A 23,010-nucleotide genomic window follows, 5' to 3' on the forward strand; every position below is an offset into this window, starting at 1 on the left:
AGTACTGAACGGAAGCATCTTCACGATTTAGAAGCATAAGAAAACAATAAAAAAGTAAAGGTAAAGTGCAGGTTTTATTGTATTTTTACTGATTTTTAACTGTTTTTTAATTGTATTTCAGTGTTTTTATATTATATTTGTGTGGTTTTCAGTGTATAAGTGTCAAAAACAACCCCATTATTTTACATTAGCCTAAAATATATGCAGTTTCACGGGCCATGGAACGCATTAACAGGTTTCCCATACATCCTAATGGAAAAAAATATCTTGAAACTTAACGTCTTTTAAACTCAATGTCACTTTTAGAACCAATTGACATTGAGTTTCAAAGTACCACTGTATTGGATAATGCCTCACCAACATAAACATCCAACGCTTCACAAACCACACAAACACATTTTTTCTAGTATGATTTTAATGATTAACTTCTTTGAAGTGCACTAAAATTGAGACATGCTACAATTTAAATGCTGTCCATCCTAAACACGATCTTTAATTCAGTTGCATGGTCGACCAGTTGGAACCAAGTCTAATGAATCGGCTACAAGGTTAATTTGCTCTGTAATGGCATTAAACGAGTGTATAGAAACAGAGGCTCTTTTAAATACCAATTCATTACATGTGCGGTTATTAAGAGTGAGGGGTATGAAATTATAGCCGCGTCTTCACACTGGGCCTCATTAGGCCGCCCTAACGTCTGGTCGTTGTGTTGGGAGGGGGTGGAGATTTTACTACTCAAAACCCATAATCACTTTTTTCTGTTCCTAACCTTTCAGGCAACCCTAATATTTTCATCATTTCAGCCCACATTTTCCACATTCACGACTCTCTGCGGCACACTTAGTCAAGGTCTTTGAATCGGATGAGCCACAGAATTCAATTATTAAAAAGGGTGAGAGGAGGAAGTGCGTGGAGGGAATAAATGGATTTGCTAAATGTAGAGTTTAAAGACAGGTCAAGGAGATAAATGTTGATTTTTTTTTTAGTGTACATGAATTTTAGAACATCTTGGTATTTGTTCCAACTTTGCTGTAATGACAGCATGCTCTCAAGCTGGTACTGACTCTGATGACTGAAAATCTGATGACCCATGTAATCCCTGCATGATTTCACAATATATAAAGATCATCCTGTAATGCTACTGAATCTACTGAATACTTGGCTTTCTTGCTCTTAAATTACCCATTTAGATCAGGTGACTGTGGAATTAGAGTCAAAACTCCTTCTTGAGTTTCCTTAGTCTTCAAGTAGTTGTTGAAAATCTTTGAAATTTGTAATGACAAAATGTAAAATAGAAGCTTTTTACCAGTGGTCTCAGATTTTTGGTCCTGACTATGTTTGTGGTCAAAAGTATGTGGACACCTGTGATATGGTGTGAAGGAACCCCAGTGCCCTGCATAGAGCCCTTAAACTCAACCTCACTAGACAAACATAGGGATGAATTAAAAAGTCGATTGTGAGCCAGGCCATCTCATCCAACATCGGTACCTGACCTCACAAGAGTGTGTGTGCACTGCAGTTTGATTGGTAGAGTGTAATGTTTTGCTCTAGTTGATAATAATTACCTTCTCTATTCAGTGCTGAAAGTGTCTGCTGATTATAATGCCTCATAGATCCTGCTGCATAATGTTTTCTTTTATGGAGGCAATTAAACTTTAGTGATAAAATATGCTGGTAATTGCAAATAAAATTAATATTGGTTTTGATGCTCATCAGTGCATGTGTGTGTATGTGGGCATGTGTGTTCAGTAATTATTCATTATGTATATGAGTATGCACACACACACACACACACACAGTTTTATTATTCTAGATAGGGGAAAACATTTTTATAAGAATAATACAGATATGTGACAACATGATTTTACAAAATTCTGTTTTCAGTGACTTATTGGCTACAGTTCAATTGAGGGTTAAGGGCCTTGCCCAAGGACCCAATAGCAGCAACCTGGCAGTAGTGGGGCTTTAATCAGCAACCTTCTGATTACTAGTCCAGTACCTTAACCACTAGGATACGGCTTGCCCTACAACTTGCGCATCTATACGATGCCTTGCAGCAGTATATTGTTGTTGAGTAAACCAGATGCTGATTACTGTAGTGCTTATCTCCCATATTGAACAAATAGACACAGCAAAGTCAACATCAATTATCTTAATAATAGAGACACAGTGCACCTTGGCATAGATTCTATAAGTCTCTGAAGGTTTAACCTCACCCCCTATGAGACATAATTCATACTTCAAAGGTTTCATTATTCCATGTTGTGATTTGACAATTGTGTTGTCTAACAATTCAGTCTGAATTGGCCGATGAAGATATTTTTTTTTATCAAACCCTTCAGTTCAAACTGTTCAAAACACTTTGGCATCATTTCTATAAGGCTCTAAATGGAACGGTAAATCATTCTTTTAAGTTACTGGTAACTGAATGCAGTTTTTAGGCCTCAATTTGTTTACTGGCTTTGTTTGCATACTGTAGATTTAAATGCTGATGTCACTTTGCTCAAGGCTACTATCAAACAATTTGGCACCTAACCATTTAATGGTCTTCTCAACCATTTGGTTGAGCTTACTTAGAGTCTAAATACTTGGGTAAAAATAAACTGTATTTAAATAATCTTGTTTGGGCCATATTTACTCATTGGTTGACGTGTTAAACTCCAAAATATTGGCAGATGACACTGGTTTTAAGAAAACAACCTTCGTACTTCTATTGACACCTCATTCACTATTAAACATGAACCAATTTAAGCTTCACCATTACCAGAGCAGACTTAACCACAAACAAGTCATCGCTCATGTGAACACAATATGTAAATAAAACACTAACAAAAAAGAATTATTAAATAATTTTCCAGCATATCTGTGCCTCCGTGCACAGAACAAGTTAAGACATGGCTTGACAGTTTTGGTGTGGCGGAACTTTAATGATGTGCACAAACCCCTCACCTTAAGCCCACTGAACACACTTGGGATGATTTTGCTAGCCAGACTTTCTATCCAACATCATTGCCTGACCTCACAAATGCTCTATTGTCCTCCCAAAACAGTGAAAGCAATTATAGCTGCAAGGGTTGGGGTAAACTCATTAATGACCATGGTTTTGAATAGGCTGTCAAATCGACACATGGTCAGGTGTTCATATACTTCTGGTGAAGTTGTGTATTTGTGAGGAGTGAATTGTAAGATTAAATAGGAGAAATGTAAGCACAAATGCAAAAGGTTGTTTAAACAGTAGTCTTCTTTGGAGTGAGTCCTAGGATGAATCATACAGAGCTGTGTTTTTACTAGGGCTGTCACCCGATTAAAACTTTAATCGTGATTAAAGAACCAAATTAATCGTGATTAATCGACTGCAAAAATAACAAAACAAAATTTGAACAGTTATGCAAATTTTTATTGCAGGAAAATGTTTACTAATAAAAAATTTTATACAATTATGATAAAATTTTTACATCTAAATGATCTTTAGAAAGAGTCTATATAGAGTTGTTAACAGCCACCCATCCTTAAGCCAATTATTTTAAATGACAAGTCTGTTCACATTATCTGGCAAAAGGGAAGATCTGTCCATAACCCTGCCACTGGAAACAGGTGTTCACAGGGTACTGCAATGAAACATTTTGCAGCGTCATGTAGACCCATATTGTTAACTTTGTTAAAGTGTCTACAGTCCATTGCGATCCATTTAACAACAGTGTTTGTAATGTTCCCACAACGTGTATAGTCCATGGGTTTTCCATCCAAATTCCTCCCAAATAAAGTTGCCTGAGCTCAATTTGCCTGTAATGCGTATTCGTGCGCACAGACGCCTGGCGAGACAAATGCGTGCTTTGACCAAAGATGATATTAAAGCGTCAAAAGACTTGGATCAAATAACTGTAGTTTTGTCTAGTGATGATTTCTCACTGATGACCTGTGTTATCGCTATACAGTATAAACACAATGTTGCTGTGTAAAAGCAGCCCAAATTACCACAAAGACACATATTTAAAGTGGCACAAACACAGCCCAATAAAACATCGTTTGATTAAAAATTTTAATCTCTAATTTTAACGCGTTAATCACATAGCCCTAGTTTTTACCAATCAGTCTAATGCGTTTGATAGAATAAAAGAACTGCATGCTATGTTCATAGCATAGATCAACCAGGGTAGTGAATGGAAGGATAGTATATAGGATGGCAGGGAGATATGGCAGCAATTTACATATCATGTATATTCATGGTCCTTGGGAATGGATCTATGAGGTTAAAGAAGTTAAGACATTTGAGCTTTTTGTGCATTTGAATCACACTTGTAAATTTATTATTAAACACTGGATCTTTTAATGTTTTAATATTATGCATTCTGAGATACTTTTAGGGGAATTACTCAGAGCCTTCAAATGTTTATAAAACATTTAAAAAATGCACTGTTTTGACTTTCTTCTTTATTAACTGGACTATGTATGTTCAGAGGAAGTCATATTTGACTGATCAAGCCTGTGCAGTGTTTATCCTCAAAGATTTAAGAGTAGCCGAAAATCTGGAAGCAGTTTACATGGAACAACATTCCAAACTCTGTCATAGACAGTGACCGGAGGTGAGGTTAAAAATTTTGATGGCTTAGATGTGATGACCGGTATTTATTAAATTGTATTTAAAAAGAAATGCAAGTTTTAAGTATAAAACATTATATATTATATAAATACAATATAAAGATGTGCTTTCTGGTAGCCACAAAGATGATTATAAAAAAAGAGATACAAAATAAAGCCATATTATAAGATATACATTTATACACATTTCTTGCGATTCAGTTAATGTCACACATTCACATTATCCCTACGTTATCACAGATTCACAAAAAAGACTCAACAAAATGTATTGCAAAAACACATGTATGTTCCATTGTGTAGTAATATTAGAATGTATTTGCGCATAGGGTGGCTCAGTGGGAAGCACTGTCGCCTCACAGCAAGAAGGTCCTGGGTTCAATCCCCAGGTAGAGTGGTTTGCATGTTCGCCCCGTCTGCGTGGGTTTCCTCTGGGAGCTCTGGTTTCCTCCCACAGTCCAAACACATGCAAGTGAGGTGAGTTGAAGATACAAAATTGTCCATGACTGTGTTTGATATTAAAAGACTTGAACTAATAAATCTTGTGTTACCAGTAACTACTTGTCCTGTCATGAATGTAACCAAAGTGTGTAAAACATGACGTTAAAATCCTAATGAATAAATAAATGTTTGCACATATGTTGGTATTGTACCAAAGAGCTCACATCCCTTTTAAGTAAAGGAGTTTGTTCTGATTAGTGTAGAGACCTTATTGATCTGTTAAAAAGTTTAGACCCTTGGCTTTTTGTTTGGTCATCACAGGGGATCAATCTGGTCTGCATACCTAAATTGGCACAGTTTTTCTGCTGGATGCACTGATGGTCCTGGTTCTAAGGGTTCCCTATCTTTACTTTTTCCTGCCTGTCATATTGTGACAAGCAGTTCTCAATCCTGTGCTATCCCTGTTCTATCCACTTTCTCAGTTTCTGTTATTATACTATTACTATTCTTACTGTTATCTTACTATTACTATTACTATTAGTATTCTATTACCTTGGTGGTGGTGGGTTAACACCATCTTGCACTGCAGATGCAAGGCTTTAGCGATTCAACAGCAAGACGTGACCCACCCCTATACAGAAGGGTATATCATTGAAAAGCTCCTCCCGTGTAATTCTGGACTGACCTCACCTTTCTCAGAATCATTCTTACCCCACCAGGTGAGATCTTGCATGGAGCTCCAGAGTGAGGGCGATTGACTGTGATCTTGTATTTCTTCCATTTTCGAATTATCGCACCAACAGTGGTCTCTTTCTCACCAAGCTTCTTGCTGATGGTCTTGTAGCCCATTCCAGCCTTGTGCAGGTCTACAATCTTGTCCCTGATGTCCTTTGATAGCTCTTTGGTCTTGCCCATGGTGGTGGAGAGATTTGAATGGAAGAAACTGATTCTGTGACAGGAGTCTTTTATACAGGAACAGGACTAATTTGTGTGCCTCATGGGCACATAACCGGTCTGTGGGGGTCAGAATTCTTGCTGGTTGGTAGGGGATCAAATACTTATTTCCCTTAATTAAATACGAATTAATTTGTAACTTTTATTTAATGTTTTTTTTCTGGATTTTTTGTTGATATTCTGTCTCTCTCTTAAAATAAACCTTCCATAAAAATTATAGACTGTTCAAGTCTTTGTAAGGGGGTAAACTTACAAAATCAGCAGGGGATCAAATACTTATTTCCCCCACTGTATATATACTGTATATATATACTAATAAAGCACAGGAGAAACTGAGAAATCAAGAGAAACTGACTTCATGCCCCCTCTGCCGACCAAAATGACAATTTAGAAGGGCATGACTTAATGTGGCACACTGCCGAACAACTTCAGCAGCTGCCAAATTACAAATTGAAAAGTGTTATGGTTTATGTAACCCTCTGCTTTAGCTGGTTAGTTTGAAATACGAATTAAATCTCAGCAATTCTTAAATACAGTGGTACCTTGTAACTCAACGTCCCCTAAATTTAAAATCTTTGAAACTCAACCCCCTTTGTCGAGAAATTTGTACCCTTAAACTCAAAATTTTCCTTAAACTCAACATGTTCACCTTTTTTCTTAAAAAACAAAACAATTTTTTTAAATTTCAAATTAACAATGAACAGTCGCTTTGTTCAGCACTTCGTTTGAGCGGCGCAGTAAAACGTCATCAAAGTGCGAATATGAGACGAATCTGTATTTGTGTGGAATGACTAATATCCACTCTGAAAGTTCCACATGTATCTGTGTTTAACTGGATTTTTTTTCTGTTTCACTTTTAAACTTGTGTTATAGCTCGAGGTTCTGAGAAATTGTGAGAATCAGCTTTTTTTTTTTTTGAAAGTGTCTAAAACGCGTAAACTCAATGCCTTTTAAACTCAATGCCACTCCCAGAACCAACTGACATTGAGTTTCAAGGTACCACTGTATATAGCTATTCATAACTTTTTTTACTATGATATTCTAGATATGTCGTTACATAAAAACATTTTCTACCCTCAAGTGGTTCCATAACATTTGCACACACTCAAACCATATGTGATTTATACAAATATGCCTTAAATGAAACTGATAAATGATGAAACCAAAAGTAAAATTATGATTGCAAAGTGTATGATCAGATTTAACCAAATGCAACTAAGGGCCTTTGTGTGCAATATTAAAATTGGGTCTCTGACAGCATTGAGTTTTAATTTTACCTAGAGAGGGGGCAGGGAGGGAACACTGGTCAACTCCACTTGACTTTCTAATTTTCTCTTTCTCTTCCACACAATCAGTATTATATTCATTTTCTATCTTCTAACACACACACACATACACACGCACACTTACAGCAGTGACACACGTACTGACCTCTCGATTCAGCACAGTAACTGAATTCAGATGGTATGCTAATTAAGAGAGCTTAAGAGTCTGAGAATGGATTTGCATATTCAGTAGCTTTGCTTGTTATCATTCAGCAGCCATTATGCATAAAAGCATTACCGTGTAATTATCTGTAGGAAACGGAGTGGTCATTTCCTTTGTCCACTTAAGTCCATAAGTGGACTTTTTGTGATTGCCTTAATAAACAAAACATTTTATTTCACACAGGAGATGTGAAGAAAAACACAACACATTGTGTTAAACATTAAAACATGCAATTTAGTAACTAAATCGAAATATTAGCCTTGTAAAAAGGCTGTACTTAACTAAACACATTCTATAATTTAATATTTAACAATTTAACATTAAACTTTCACATCTCTGTAAATACATTTTTAACCTGACACGTTCCTAGGCATGCTCAGCTTGCTGCGTCAAAGCATCTCTACTGGATTTAAGTCTGGACTCTCTAGGCCACTTCAAAATTTAAATAATGTTTTCAGCCACTGAGATACTAGTTTTTTTTTAAATAATCTGGATAATTGTTCTGCTTTACAACCTATTTATACAGACTGATGGCCTTACATTCTTTCAGAAGATTTTCTGAGAGATTAATCTCTTCCCAAATAACCCTCACATTATCATACTACCATAATTAATAAACCATGGCTAAATGCTGGAGGCTGAAGTTCCAAAAGATTAAGGAATCATCATGATTGTTTTTGCAATTGCTTTTAAGTAGAGGTGTAAAGAGTACTAAAATATTGTACTCAAGTCAAAGTACTATTACTTTAATGAATTTTTATTTAAGTACGAGTAAAATTACTAGTCTAAAAATCTACTCAAGTAAAAATTAAAAAGTAACTCATTTAAAATTTACTCAGAGTAAATGTTACTTTTTTAACAGAAGGAGGGGGTGTCTCTCCTGTGTAATGCACACAAGACAAAAAAAACATGTTGATACAACATTTAAAACATTTAGGGATGTGTAATGTGTCAGTTTAGTACAGACCATCCCATAAAACGTTTTCAAACTGTATAACCACTGAAGTTGGCATAAATTGTGGATTCTATAAACCAGCCTTTTTTTATCACCAACAAATACCAAACAACAGTCATCCTGCAAATCCATAACTCAAAACAAGTCAAGGTTACAAGTGTTGTGGCTTTCACTAAATGCGACTTTTCACTAGACGCGATTTTTTTTTTTTTAGCTTTTTTTTTTTTTTACTCAGTAATGGATGTTATTTCAAATGTAGCAAATTACAATTCTTAATACAAAACAAATTTAAGTAAAAGTAAAATTACTGGTTGTAAAATCTACTTTAAAAAGTACAAGTACACAAAAAAACTACTCAATTACAGTAACGCGAGTAAATGTAATTCGTTACTTTCCACCTCTGCTTTTAAGTATATGAATACTTGACCATGACTGTGTTGAACATTTTATTTATATTGTACATTGTATGGCATTTTGAAGACACTTGTATCCAAACAATTGAAAGTCAAGAGCCTTATTCAGGGACCCAACATTGGCAACTTGGCTACAAACGTTTGGATTACTAGTTCATTATCTTAACCACTCTCCTATTTTAAAACCATGAGTATTAATATTAAGGTTATCCCCTCCCCCTCATTTGCAGCTTGCAGGTTCAATTAATCCTGAAGGTGTTCAGTGCAGCTGAGGTCAGAGATCTGTGCAGGCCACTGGAGTTGCTCCACATTAAATCAAAACTAATCAAACCAAGTCTTTATGCACCCTGCTTGTACTGAATAGATATCAGAATTCATGGTTCCAGCAATTATGGCAAGTCATCCAGGTCCTGTGGAGGCAAAGCAGCCCCAGATCATGCTACCACCACCATGTTTTACTGCTGGTATGATGTTCGTATGATGGAACATGGTGTTGGTTTTGAGGCAGATATAACGTCTTTCAAAAAGTTTCATCTTCAACAAATCAGTTTACAGAATATTATCCCAAAAGTTTAAAGGGTCATCTAGATGTTTTCTTCTTGTTCAGTAGTGGTTTGCATGTTGTAACTCTCCCATGTCTTTCTTATTGTGGAATAAGTGTACATTAACCTTAACTAGGGTAAGTGAGGCTTGCAGTTCTTTAGATGTTTGTCTTGGTTCTTTTGTGACCTTTCTGATGAGTCGTCTATATGTTGTTGGTCAAATTTTGGTAGGCCAGCCACTCCTGGGAATGTACACAGTGTTCCAGGTTTTCTTTATTTGTGGATAATGGCTTTCACTGTGATTCTCTGGAGTCCTGGATGAAGATGTCTTTGGAACCCTTTTCATACTTGTATATATGATATAAATAAAATAAATGATTTTGTTTTGCATTTGTATTTAAATCTCTTAGCATGTGGCATTATGTGCAGCTTTTTAAAACCGTCTAGCCTGCTTCCCATTGGCAGACAGGTTTTATTTATTAATTTTATTAGGATTTTAACATCTTTTTTCACACACTTTGGTTACGTTCATGACAGAAACGGTAGAGACTGGTTAGACAAGATTCATCAATTCACAAGTAAGATGTCAAACACAGTCATGGGCAAATCTGTATCTCTAATTCACCTCACTTGCATGTCTTTGGACCGTGGGAGGAATCCGGAGCTCCTGGAGGAAACCCACACAGACACAGGGAGAACATGCAAACTACACACAGAAAGGACCTGGACAGCTTCACCTATGAATTAAACCCAGGACCTTTTTACTGTAAGGTGACAGTGTTACCCACTGAACCACCATGCTGCCCCAGACAGATTCTAAATAAGTAAAATTTTGATTTAACAGGTCTAGCAGTAATCACGCCTGGGTGTGGCTAGTGAAATTTAACCCAGCTGTTAAATACATTTGGTTAACTCTTTGATTTAGTAGCTAAGACACAATTACTTGTTTATATATGGCCAGTAATGAAATTATAAATTTAACATAGCATGTTGTGTTTACGTGGGTTATTTTTGTCTAATACTAAAAGTCTGATGATCTGAAAACTGGGAAAGTTCAATACTTTTTTATAGTCCTATTGTTTGTTACTGTTTGATACTGTGTAGTTTTACCCATTATTGTTTGTTTACTATTTTTAGCTTTTCTCTGCTCTCTTTATTTTCATCTTTCTTTTCTTTTATTATGCAAGTAGTATTTTTGATTTTAGTAATTGCTCAGTTAGCTGTGTTTTACCATAAAGTACATTAAGCTCTAATTACAAAACATGGAGTTATATTTATAATCAGTTAGAAGTGGATGAATAAATAAATAATAAACGAATAAAAAGCCAAATTCTAAAGCACCTGTTCAGTTCCGAGCTCAAGGTCGAACGTGAGAATGGGCTTTTCTCTGATGGCATTTAAACGCAGGAAGAAAAGAGAGGGATGGTCTGGGGAAGAAAAGAGCCAGAGGCTGATATGGTGAAGGGGTCGGTGGGTACAGGGAATAAACCTTGACAGCCACATATCTCTCTGTAGAACTCTCAACCTCGAACTTGCTGTGTGTGTGTGTGTGTGTGTGTGTGTGTGGGAGAAAGACAGTAGCCACAGTATCTGGTCACTGTGTTTAAATGAGCTCACCGTGTTGGATTAGGGCAATAATGAAGCCGACTCAGACCATTAGCGGTGTAATGTGACTCCAGAGGCACCTGATGGATCATACACTCACACCCACACAAAACCCAGGACATTAGAACTGTTTGTTTTTACACTGCCTAAATGAAAGAAGAAAATCGATACTCCCAGATTTGCGCTAATTTCGGCCAGGATTTATAATGGTTTTAAGGCTGAAAAGAGAGCAGATAATCAATACGCCGCTGCCACAAGTGCTAAGCCAATGATGATTAATCTACAGTACAGAAGGACAGAAGCAAAGCTAATAGACACAAAAGGGACGAATCAATTATTTTCTCACAGATGCCAACCTCAGACATACATTTACTGAGAATGACCACTCTTCAATCAAGCACGAAAATCAATCATACCTATTTTTCTTTCTTATTTTCTATTAAACATCATTAATCATATTGAAATGTTATAACTGTATGACTGGTTTTGGTCTCATGTAACACCTGTTTGTTGCACCTGTCCTGTGTCCTATCTATTGTATATAACATCAAACTGTACTTTTTTTCATTAATGATATTTATAATACATTTTAAGATTAATGAGATTCAAATTGTACAGGTCTCATGAAAATCACGTCTGGCTGTGTAGTTTATTTATTAAATTTGGTAAACTATTTAATTGAGTAACCAAATAAAAAACTTCCTTTCTGCACATATCTATTTGTGATAACTGAATCATTCTGCACTTAGTGATCTAAAAGCATTTTGTGTTGCAAATATGCGATGAGATATTTGAAATGGGGGCATTTTTTTCACACCTCTTACATACACTGATCAGCCATAACATTAAAACCACCTCCTTGTTTCTACACTCACTGTCTATTTTATCAGCTCTACTTACCATATAGAAGCACTTTGGAGTTCTACAATTACTCACTGTAGTCCATCTGCTTCTCTACATACCTTTTATAGCCTGCTTTTACCCTGTTCTTCATTGGTCAGGACCCCCACAGGACCACCACGGAGTAGGTATTATTTAGGTGGTGGATGATTCTCAGCACTGCAGTGACAATGACATGGTGGTGGTGTGTTAGTGTGTGTTGTGCTGGTATGAGTGGATCAGACACAGCAGCGCTGCTGGAGTTTTTAAATACCATGTCCACTCACTGTCCACTCTATTAGACACTCCTACCTAGTTGGTCCACCTTGTAGATGTAAAGTCAGAGATGGTTGCTCATCTATTGCTGCTGTTTGAGTTGGTCATCTTCTAGACCTTCATCAGTGGACACGGGACGCTGTCCACGGGGTGCTGTTGGCTGGATATTTTTGGTTGGTGGACTATTCTCAGTCCAGCAATGACAGTGAGGTGTTTAAAAACTCCATCAGCATTGCTGTGTCTCATCCACTCATACCAGCACAACACACACTAACACACCACCACCATGTCAGATTCACCACCCAAATAATACCTACTCTGTAGTGGCCCTGGGAGAGTCCTGATCATTGAAGAACAGCATGAAAGGGGGCTAACAAAGCATGCAGAGAAACAGATAGACTACAGTCAGTAATTGTAAAACTACAAAGTGCTCCTATGTGGTAAGTGGAGCTGATAAAATGGACAGTGAGGCTCTCCATACACAAAGCTGATCCGCATGTAAGCTCGCCTCGTGCAGGAAAAAGATGCAGTCGCTACTGCACACATGTCGGAGGGGGCGTGTGACAGTCTTGCTCTCCTCCAGATTTGGGATCAGCATCAGTGGGGATCAGCATTAGCAGAGAGGAAGCGTAATGCAGTCAGGTGATTGGATACGACTAGATTAGGAGGAAAATTGTATAATTATATATAATTAAAACTGTGTTGGTTGTGGGGTTGGGGGATGAACCTGTACTGAAATACTTAAAGGTGACTTTATTTTCAGGTGCACTGAAAATAAAAGTTATTAGTGAGAGCATCTGCATATATTTTTAACTTTATTTCACCTGCAAAAGCTTAAATAGCTTACAACTAGAGAAAAAACCCTGCAATGCAACCAACCAATTTAAAATATACAATAATATTTCTGTCTATGACCTGAAATCGATGAGACAGACTTATAGTGCTGTAATCAGATTAGCTGTTGACATAATGGTTGTAATTTGGCAGTTATACGCATTGGGAATAATTTTTATGTATAGATAAATCTATATTTTGTGTATCATAATCACTGGAATTGAGACGTATGTCCATATTTTTAGTTGTTGCTCCTCATGGAGAGGTCAGAAACAGCGAGAGCTGCAGCTGGGTTGGTTTGCTCTGATGAGATGTGGAGCTGCTTTTTCTAGGTGCCCAGCATCAGGTTTTGGGTCACAGACAGACATTTCGAATTTCTTCAGACCAGCAGCTCTGGTACAGCTTTAAAGACACGGAGAAGAAAACAAGCATGAGGTCAGAAACAAATCCAAAACATGTTGATGCCAATTACAGAAAATTTGCTGAACAGTGTCAGCTAATGGCCGTTTCACTTGTGTGTGTGTGTATGTGTGGGTGTTGTGGTGTGTGTGTATGGTGGAAAAAATGGAACGGGTGTATAAATGTATGCTGGATGCTGGATGTTTTTGAACTAAAAGAATACTTTAACGTTTTAACATACCATTCCACTGCATGAGTAACTGAGAAACGATTACTATAAACAAAATGATCACTTTTTCTAAAAGATAAAATGGAACATCTGCTGAATTATAAGGGTGTTAGTGAACACAGTACTGCTATTTTATACAACTTTTAGCATTTGACAAAACAATAAAAATAATTCTAGTTCATTTTGCTTTGCTGTAAGCTGAGTGGTGTCTGTGTACACACAGTATCAGACTCACACAGCTAAACACAAATCCTAACACAAAAAGAAACATAAAATTTCTTATAACACAGTGTCTACAAGTGATTGTTTAATATTACAGCTTTAAAAATCTGTGTATTAATGTATAAACATTTAAACCACCTCCTTGTTTCTACACTCACTGTCCATTTTATCAGCTCCACTTACCATATAGAAGCACTTTGTAGTTCTACAATTACTGACTGTAGTCCATCTGTTTCTCTGCATGCTTTGTTAGCCCCCTTTCATGCTGTTCTTCAATGGTCAGGACTCTCCCAGGACCACTACAGAGCAGGTATTATTTGGGTGGTGGATCATTCTCAGCACTGCAGTGACACTGACATGGTGGTGGTGTTGTGCTGGTATGAGTGGATGAGACACAGCAATGCTGATGGAGTTTTTTAAATACCTCACTGTCACTGCTGGACTGATAATCGTCCACCAACCAAAAACAACCAGTCAACAACACCCCATGGGCAGCATCCTGTGACCACTGATGAAGGTCTAGAAGATGACCAACTCAAACAGCAGCAATAGATGAGCGATCGTCTCTGACTTTACATCTACAAGATGGACCAACTAGGTAGGAGTGTCTAATAGAGTGGACAGTGAGTGGACACGGTATTTAAAAACTCCAGCAGCGCTGCTGTGTCTGATCCACTCATACCAGCACAACACACACTAACACACCACCACCATGTCAGTGTCACTGCAGGGCTGAGAATCATCCACCACCCAAATAATACCTACTCTGTGGTGGTCCTGTGGGGGTCCTGACCATTAAAGACAGGGTGAAAGCAGGCTAAAAAAGTATATGAAGAAATAGATGGACTACAGTCAGTAATTGTATATAATTGTAGTAATTATATATATACATACAGTATATATATAGTTTTTTTACTGTCAGTTTATGCGGAGCTGCTGAGAGAAACACCACTAAAAATAAACAATAACCAAAAGATGGTTCTGGTAATACTGTAGAATTTTAAATGATGCTATCAAAGACAACTAACACAGTAAAGCAGTAAGAATTACTCACCCAGTAACTATTGATCTGGTGTTAAAAATAAAATCACAATGTAAAATGTGTATGTAATGGGTAGACTGTTTGCAATAACAACCTGAAGTTTATGAGAATAATGTAATAAATTTCTTAAACAGCACAACCGTTATAACATTTTCTGCAAGAAGGAATTGAGATCCGTCTGTTTCTTGGGTAAACAGCTGTTTTAGGTCATGCCACATTTATTAATATTTGGGTTAAGATGTGGACATTAACTTGGCCATTCCAAAACACACATTTGCTCCTGTGTTTTAGCTCATTGTCTCCTAGCATTGACTTATATCTATCAAGTTAAAGATGATGGCATTTTCATGCCATTTTCCTATAAATAATCTTTATACAGTTTGAAAGCATTGTTTACATATTGATTTTAAGCTTTCTGGACCCTGATACAGTAAATCAGATCCAGTTCATGACACACCCTCTGTCATGTTGGTCAGCAGTTCCTTTTTGTCTTACCTGTTCCACAAAAGCCCAAGTGTCCCAGAAACATTGCAAAACCTACAGGTAAATATTAAAATATTGTTTTTCCTTATAGTGTCTTACCAGTGACACCAATTTATTTAAGTGTTTTAGTGGTTGAGCAAATTCTTCCTTCCTAATCCTCATACAAAATGTAATATGATGAAAGGAGAACATGAAACACAAAACAGGTTTTAAATGATGATTTAATTTATTAAAGAATGTGGTCTATGCAACACCTACAGTGTATCACAAAAGTGAGTACACCCCTCACATTTCTGCAAATATTTCATTATATCTTTTCATGGGACAACACTATAGACATGAAACTTGGATATAACGTAGAGTAGTCAGTGTACAACTTGTATAGCAGTGTAGATTTACTGTCTTCTGAAAATAACTCAACACACAGCCATTAATGTCTAAATAGCTGGCAACATAAGTGAGTACACCCCACAGTGAACATGTCCAAATTGTGCCCAAATGTGTCGTTGTCCCTCCCTGGTGTCATGTGTCAAGGTCCCAGGTGTAAATGGGGAGCAGGGCTGTTAAATTTGGTGTTTTGGGTACAATTCTCTCATACTGGCCACTGGATATTCAACATGGCACCTCATGGCAAAGAACTCTCTGAGGATGTGAGAAATAGAATTGTTGCTCTCCACAAAGATGGCCTGGGCTATAAGAAGATTGCTAACACCCTGAAACTGAGCTACAGCATGGTGGCCAAGGTCATACAGCGGTTTTCCAGGCCAGGTTCCACTCGGAAGAGGCTTCGCCAGGGTCGACCAAAGAAGTTGAGTCCACGTGTTCGGCGTCATATCCAGAGGTTGGCTTTAAAAAATAGACACATGAGTGCTGCCAGCATTGCTGCAGAGGTTGAAGATGTGGGAGGTCAGCCTGTCAGTGCTCAGACCATACGCCGCTCACTGCATCAACTCGGTCTGCATGGTCGTCATCCCAGAAGGAAGCTGACGCACAAGAAAGCCAGCAAACAAGCAGTCCAAGAACATGGATTACTGGAATGCTCTGTGGTCTGACGAGACCAAGATAAACTTGTTTGGCTCAGATGGTGTCCAGCATGTGTGGCGGCGCCCTGGTGAGGAGTACCAAGACAACTGTATCTTGCCTACAGTCAAGCATGGTGGTGGTAGCATCATGGTCTTGGGCTGCATGAGTGTTGCTGGCACTGGGGAGCTGCAGTTCATTGAGGGAAACATGAATTCCAACATGTACTGTGACATTCTGAAACAGAGCATGATCCCCTCCCTTCGAAAACTGGGCCTCATGGCAGTTTTCCAACAGGATAACGACCCCAAACACAACCTCCAAGATGACAACTGCCTTGCTGAGGAAGCTGAAGGTAAAGGTGATGGACTAAACCCAATTGAGCACCTGTGGCGCATCCTCAAGTGGAAGGTGGAGGAGTTCAAGGTGTCTAACATCCACCAGCTCCGTGATGTCATCATGGAGGAGTGGAAGAGGATTCCAGTAGTAACCTGTGCAGCTCTGGTGAATTCCATGCCCAGGAGGGTTAAGGCAGTGCTGGATAATAATGGTGGTCACACAAAATATTGACACTTTGGGCACAATTTGGACATGTTCACTGTGGGGTGTACTCACTTATGTTGCCAGCTATTTAGACATTAATGGCTGTGTGTTGAGTTATTTTCAGAAGACAGTAAATCTACACTGCTATACAAGTTGTACACTGACTACTCTAAGTTATATCCAAGTTTTATTTCTATAGTGTTGTCCCATGAAAAGATATAATAAAATATTTGCAGAAATGTGAGGGGTGTACTCACTTTTGTGATACACTGTACATTACCCTGGACATTGTTTTTCACATTGCTTTGAAGCAACAAAGCCCAAAAACCTACACTCTCTTACACACCGCATTTCCAAAACAGGTGGGACATTTTGTAAAATTCAGTAAAAAAGATTCTGTGTTTTGTTATTTTTCTTGAATCGTTATTTAACTGACAAAGGTACAAATATTTCCAGTGTCACTTTTTTGTAAATATAAACATATTTAGAATTTAGAACTCCCAAAAAGTTGGGACAGAGGCATTTTTAGCACTGTGGTCAGTTACCTTTCCTTTTAATTAGACTATTTATTGGGGGGACTAATGAAATTTTCTCTATTACTGCTTTAAATACAACTTCAGCTGCTCACCAATCTGTGGTCAACATTGTCTCATTCTCTTCTTCATGTTGCACCATACACTTTTAAAAGAAAACAGATTTGGATGTTGTAGCATGTACAGAATGAGGCCTGGTATTGTCTTGTTAAAATGACCATGGACCTCCCAGGAAAAGATGTGGCCCTGATAGCTGCACTTCTTTCTAAAATTGAAATCTACATCTTCACATCAATGGTACCTTCACACATATGCTTAGGGCATGCCTAGGGCACTGGTACACCGCAATGATAGATGTTGGCTTTTCCTGATAACAGTCTTGGTGGTCCTTTTTGTCTTTGTTTATCCAGAAAACAAGCTTAAACATGGACTCATCTGACCAAAGAACATGTTTACACTATTTGCGCTTGCACAATGAGAACTTGGTGATGTTGCTGCATAGTATTAATGTCTGGCTTTTTCTTTGTGTAATAGAGTTTTAGGTTGTGTTTTTTTATGCAGTGGAGAACTGTGTTAACTGACAATGGTTTTCTGAAGTACTTCCAAGCCCATGTCATAAATATCACAGTAGCATTTCTCACGCAATGTCGTCTGAGGGCTTGAAGGTCTCACAAATTTAGTAGAGGTTTCTGTTCTTGCGTTACAAGTCTGAGATTAATGTACCTAAAATATACTTGAGATTAAATAATGACTGTCGATGGACAGGCTCAGTTTTCAGGGTACAGAATCATCACCAATAAATATATAAATATGGTCAAAAACTCTTGAGTCATCTGTGAAGTAATGTTTTATGTTTCTGTTTTATCATTTATAATAAACTGATTAAGTAAAGATTAAGTGATTCAAATCAAGTTTAACCAATTGTTATTTAATGTACTTCCAGGACAAAAAAAGTATTAAAAACACAAACACCTTAACATCTCTGTCAGTACAGTTAGTTTGATCATTGGCAAGTTAAAAGTTAATGGACCCACAAATCATCCATGGACAAGTGTACCAACATACAATATTTTGCAACATGCTTTTAAATTAAAAGCATGCTGAAGCATGCTTAATTAACATGCTGATTTAAACTTAAATAACAATGCATAGAGAACTATACAATTGTGAACCCTTGAGAAGTACACTCATAACTTTGAACTACAACATTTAACCACAATGCTGCAAAAAGCAAATTATGTTTAATTATACATTTTATAGTAGATGTTGTGCAGCTGTAACTGCCAAAAATGACATTGCTTCACAGCCACAGCACTAATGTTGTCAATTTTTGGTGTATAAACAATTTTGTCCCCTATCAATTTGGATTTTAAACATATCTTTGTTCATGCTTATGAAGACAAGTATATACTTATTTCGTCAAAATATATTACGATATGCATAGTGAAGTGGATATATGCACTGGAAGTATATTAAATAACAAAAAGTTGGTTAAATACTGACCCCCAACTGTACAGTCATGGCCAAAAATATTGGCACCCCTGCACTCATTTCAGAAAATGCACTTCTTGCAATTGCTTTGGCATTTGTTATTTTTTGCATTGAAAAAAACACAAAACATGAAAATCTGATATCATTCAACACAGAAGTACAGAAATGCCAACTGCTCGAGGTCTATCTTTATAAGATTTAGATGTAAAGTCATTGCTAACCACTTCAGAACCAGTGCTTTGTCGTAATCCATGTCTGGATGCTTTTTGAAGTATGCTTTCAATGATTGTCCTGTTGGAAGACCCCTGACCTCAGCTTTCTGACACTGAGTCAAGGCATGTAGTGCCAGAAGCAACAAAGCCGACGCAAAGCATCCGTGAACTTCCATATTTGACCTTCGGGATTGTGTTCTTTTCTTAAAGGCCTTATTTTGTTTTTTTTGTAAACAGTACAATAATCTGCTTCACCATAAAGCTCTTGAGTCAATTTCCTCCATTTATACTGGTTGCATTTCCAGTTACTTGCCACATGTGATTTTAGGTACAAATTAAGGGAGCATTACATGATTAAAATATATTATACCGCACAATTTTGAGAACTTGCATTTTCTGGAGTGCAGGGGTGCCAATGTTTTGGCCATGACTATACACAGTCACCTGCACATTAATGTATTATTAAGTATTGGTATTAAGAGCTTTAGTTAATGTTCCATTAGAATGGGAAAAATGTTATATGGAAGATTTTAACACTGACATTACTGTTGGTGTCAGTTTACTAGTTTATGCAATAGAGTTCTAGCAAAACCTTATATAGTATACTTCAATAGCATCCTTACCTGGTCAATAGACCTGAATCCAAAAGAGCATGTGGTAGAACAGATGATTTGCTGCATACATGTGCAGATGACAAATCTGCAGCCAATATGAGATATTATGAGATATTATGAATATGGTAAGTACTAAAAGTAATGTTTCCAACATCTTGTGGAATCCTCTCAGAAAATAATTAAGAATGTCCTAAGATACTATCTTACCACTTACCATATAGGAGCACTTTATAGTTCTACAATTACTGACTGTAGTCCATCTATTTCTCTACATATCTTTTTATGTTTTTTATGCAGAGCAGGTATTATTTAGTTGGTGGATCATTCTCAGCACTGCAGTGACACTGACATGGTGGTGGTATGTTAGTGTGTGTTATGCTGGTATGATTGGATCAGACACAGCAGCGCTATTCGTGTCCACTCACTGTCCACGCTATTAGACACTCCTACATAGCTGGTCCACCTTGTAGATGTAAAGTCAGAGACAATCGCTTATCTTTTGCTGCTGTTTCAGTTGGTCATCTTCTAGACCTTCATCCGTGGTCACAGGACGTTGCACACAGGGCACTGTTGGCTGGATATTTTTGGTTTGTGGACTATTCTCAGTCCAGCAGTGACAGTGAGGTGTTTAAAAACTCCAGCAGCGCTGCTGTGTCTTATCCACTCATACCAGCACAACACATGCTAACAGACCACCACCATGTCAGTGTTACTACTGAGAATGACCCACCACCCAAATAATATCTACTCTGTAGTGGTTCTGGGAAATAGGTAGGAGTGTAGGAGTAGGAGTCCTGACCATTAAAGAACAGCATGAACGGGGGCTAATAAAGCATGCAGAGAAACATATGGACTACAGTCAGTAATTGTAGAACTACAAAGTGCTTCTATATGGTAAGTGGAGCTGATAAAATGGACAGTGTGTGTAGAAACAAGAAGGTGGTTTTAATGTTATGGCTGATTGCTGCATATGAAGTGAGCTTGTACTGTATGATCTGTGGTGTTTGAATGAATCGATCAATGCTGTAAGTTTATGTAAATAAAAGAAACAAACACTTGTTGGAATGGTTTTGTAACAACTAGGTACATTATATTTTTATACATTCAGTAAAACAGCTCCACTACTAGCCGGGCGGTACGTTAAAGTTGTACTATATTAGATATACACAACAGCTTAACAAAACACCAGCTTACAGACCCTCCACACAATCTAAGGCCCTGTACAAATTTACAAATTCTTTCCTGAGCTTTACACACACACACACACACACAAAGGTATACAGGTTTAACGTTTTTGGCTCTCTGAATGGCTACACGATGTCCTGCCTGAATTAATGAGCCATGCAACACCACACATACATAAATACACTCACACTTACTCAGTATACTGAGAACTCTACAGGCTGGGAGGATGGTTATGGATTGTTTTAATATAACAATGCACCCTAGTACTGTTTGACAGGCCAATTTTTTCCATACATGAACTTAGGCCTAGGCCACACTAACAGAGATAAGCCTGAAATTGCTCTTTTAAGTTTGGCCACAGTAGCACTGTCCGTTTTAACAACAATTCCAGTCTACACAAAAAAAATAATCCAGGGAGCTTGCTTTTTAATGATGCAGCAGACTGGCAGAGTGGGTCAAATATCAAATGGTTTCTTACTCTCAACTTTAGTGCACTACAAATGGTACAAAATAATAAGGTCTACACACCATGTTGCTCACTATGAAGTCAATTTAGGTTATTGAGGATTCACCCCAAAGTCTGTCATTGTTAAGTGGTTTCACCAATGTGTTTATTGTTCACAAATGCCCTCCATAGCAGCTCATGTATATTTATTCTGATAGAGTAAAAGCTGTGTATAGTAGCCAGATTGATTCATGACTATAAGGTATGGTGTTGGAAGGCTTTTCGTCCACACTTAAACAGCATTTTCACTAGTTTCCACTTAAGAGCGAATTAAAAGATGCATTTTTGGTGCTGGTTGAAAATGCTAATTGAGTATGAAATGCAAACTTATGGATGCATCAAATCGACCTTGGTTAGTGTTGACTAGGCCTTAGGTCTTGTTTCTTTTCCACTTTCTTTACATAACAAAATGTCAGTAAGATATTTGCAGTGGTCTGTTTTGTTTTGAAAAACACAAAAGCATATAATTTTAGTAAGACAATAGCTATGGGCAAGAGTGCCACTTGACCAAAAGTGCATAACTGGCTAAGTGGGACAGATTTTATTTCTTATCTGCCATGATAATAAAAGTAGCACAAGCCAACTACTTGCATTTGGAAGGTTACACAAACAGAATGGGACAATAAGCACCCTTCGCCTGGCGTGTTTATTGGTCCTATGGTGTTGCATTAGCAACACATTTGCAGTTGTATTTATTTCAAATTGTCAGTATTTTAATATACACCGATCAACCATAACATTAAAACCACCTTCTTGTTTTTACACACATTGTCTATTGTCCAATCACAGACTGTAGTCCATCTGTTTTTCTGCATGCTTTGTTACCCCCCTTTCATGCTGCTCTTCAATGGTCAGGACCCCTACAGGACCACTACAAAGTATAATTTGGGTGATGGATCATTCTCAGCACTGCACTGACACTGACATGATGGTGGTGTGTTAGTGTGTGTTGTGCTGGTATGAGTGGATAAGACACAGCAGTGCTGATGTAGTTTTTAAACACCTCACTGTAACTGATAAAAAATATATCCTGTAGGCAGCGTCCTGTGACCACTGATGAAGGTCTAGATTAAGATGACCAACTCAAACAGCAGCAACCGATGAGCGATCGTCTCTGACTTTACATCTACAAGGTGAACCAACTAGGTAGGAGTGTCTAATAGAGTGGACAGTGAGTGGACACGGCATTTAATTGTGTCTGATCCACTCATACCAGCACAACACACACTAACACACCACCATCATGTCATTGTCACTGCAGTGCTGAGAATGACCCACCACCCAAATAATACCTGCTCTGTGGTGGTCCTGTGGGGGTCCTGACCATTGAAGAACAGGGTGAAAGCAGGCTAAAAAAGTATGTAGAGGAATAGATGGACTACAGTCAGTAATTGTAGAACTACAAAGTTCTCCTATATGGTAAGTGGAGCTGATAAAATGGACAGTGAAGGAAGTGGTTTTAATGTTATGGCTGATCAGTGTATTGTAATAATAATAATTGGATCTAAAGGGAGTTTGCAATTCTATTATGCCACCAAAAAAGCGGGCT

General features: G+C 37.6%; 1 protein-coding gene across 1 annotated transcript in view; it reads left to right on the plus strand.

Annotated features, from left to right (window-relative positions):
• The first annotated feature begins 844 nt into the window (after window positions 1-844).
• Window positions 845-23,010, plus strand: part of nudt15 (nudix (nucleoside diphosphate linked moiety X)-type motif 15) — a 426,914-nt gene continuing 404,748 nt past the window's right edge. Inside the window, exon 1 of the mRNA XM_062997741.1 lies at window positions 845-849. The gene's annotated coding sequence lies outside the window, so the exon portion shown is untranslated. The remainder of the gene's footprint in view (window positions 850-23,010) is intronic.

Source organism: Trichomycterus rosablanca, chromosome 6, assembly GCF_030014385.1.
Source record: "Trichomycterus rosablanca isolate fTriRos1 chromosome 6, fTriRos1.hap1, whole genome shotgun sequence".
NCBI classification, from domain to species: domain Eukaryota; kingdom Metazoa; phylum Chordata; class Actinopteri; order Siluriformes; family Trichomycteridae; genus Trichomycterus; species Trichomycterus rosablanca.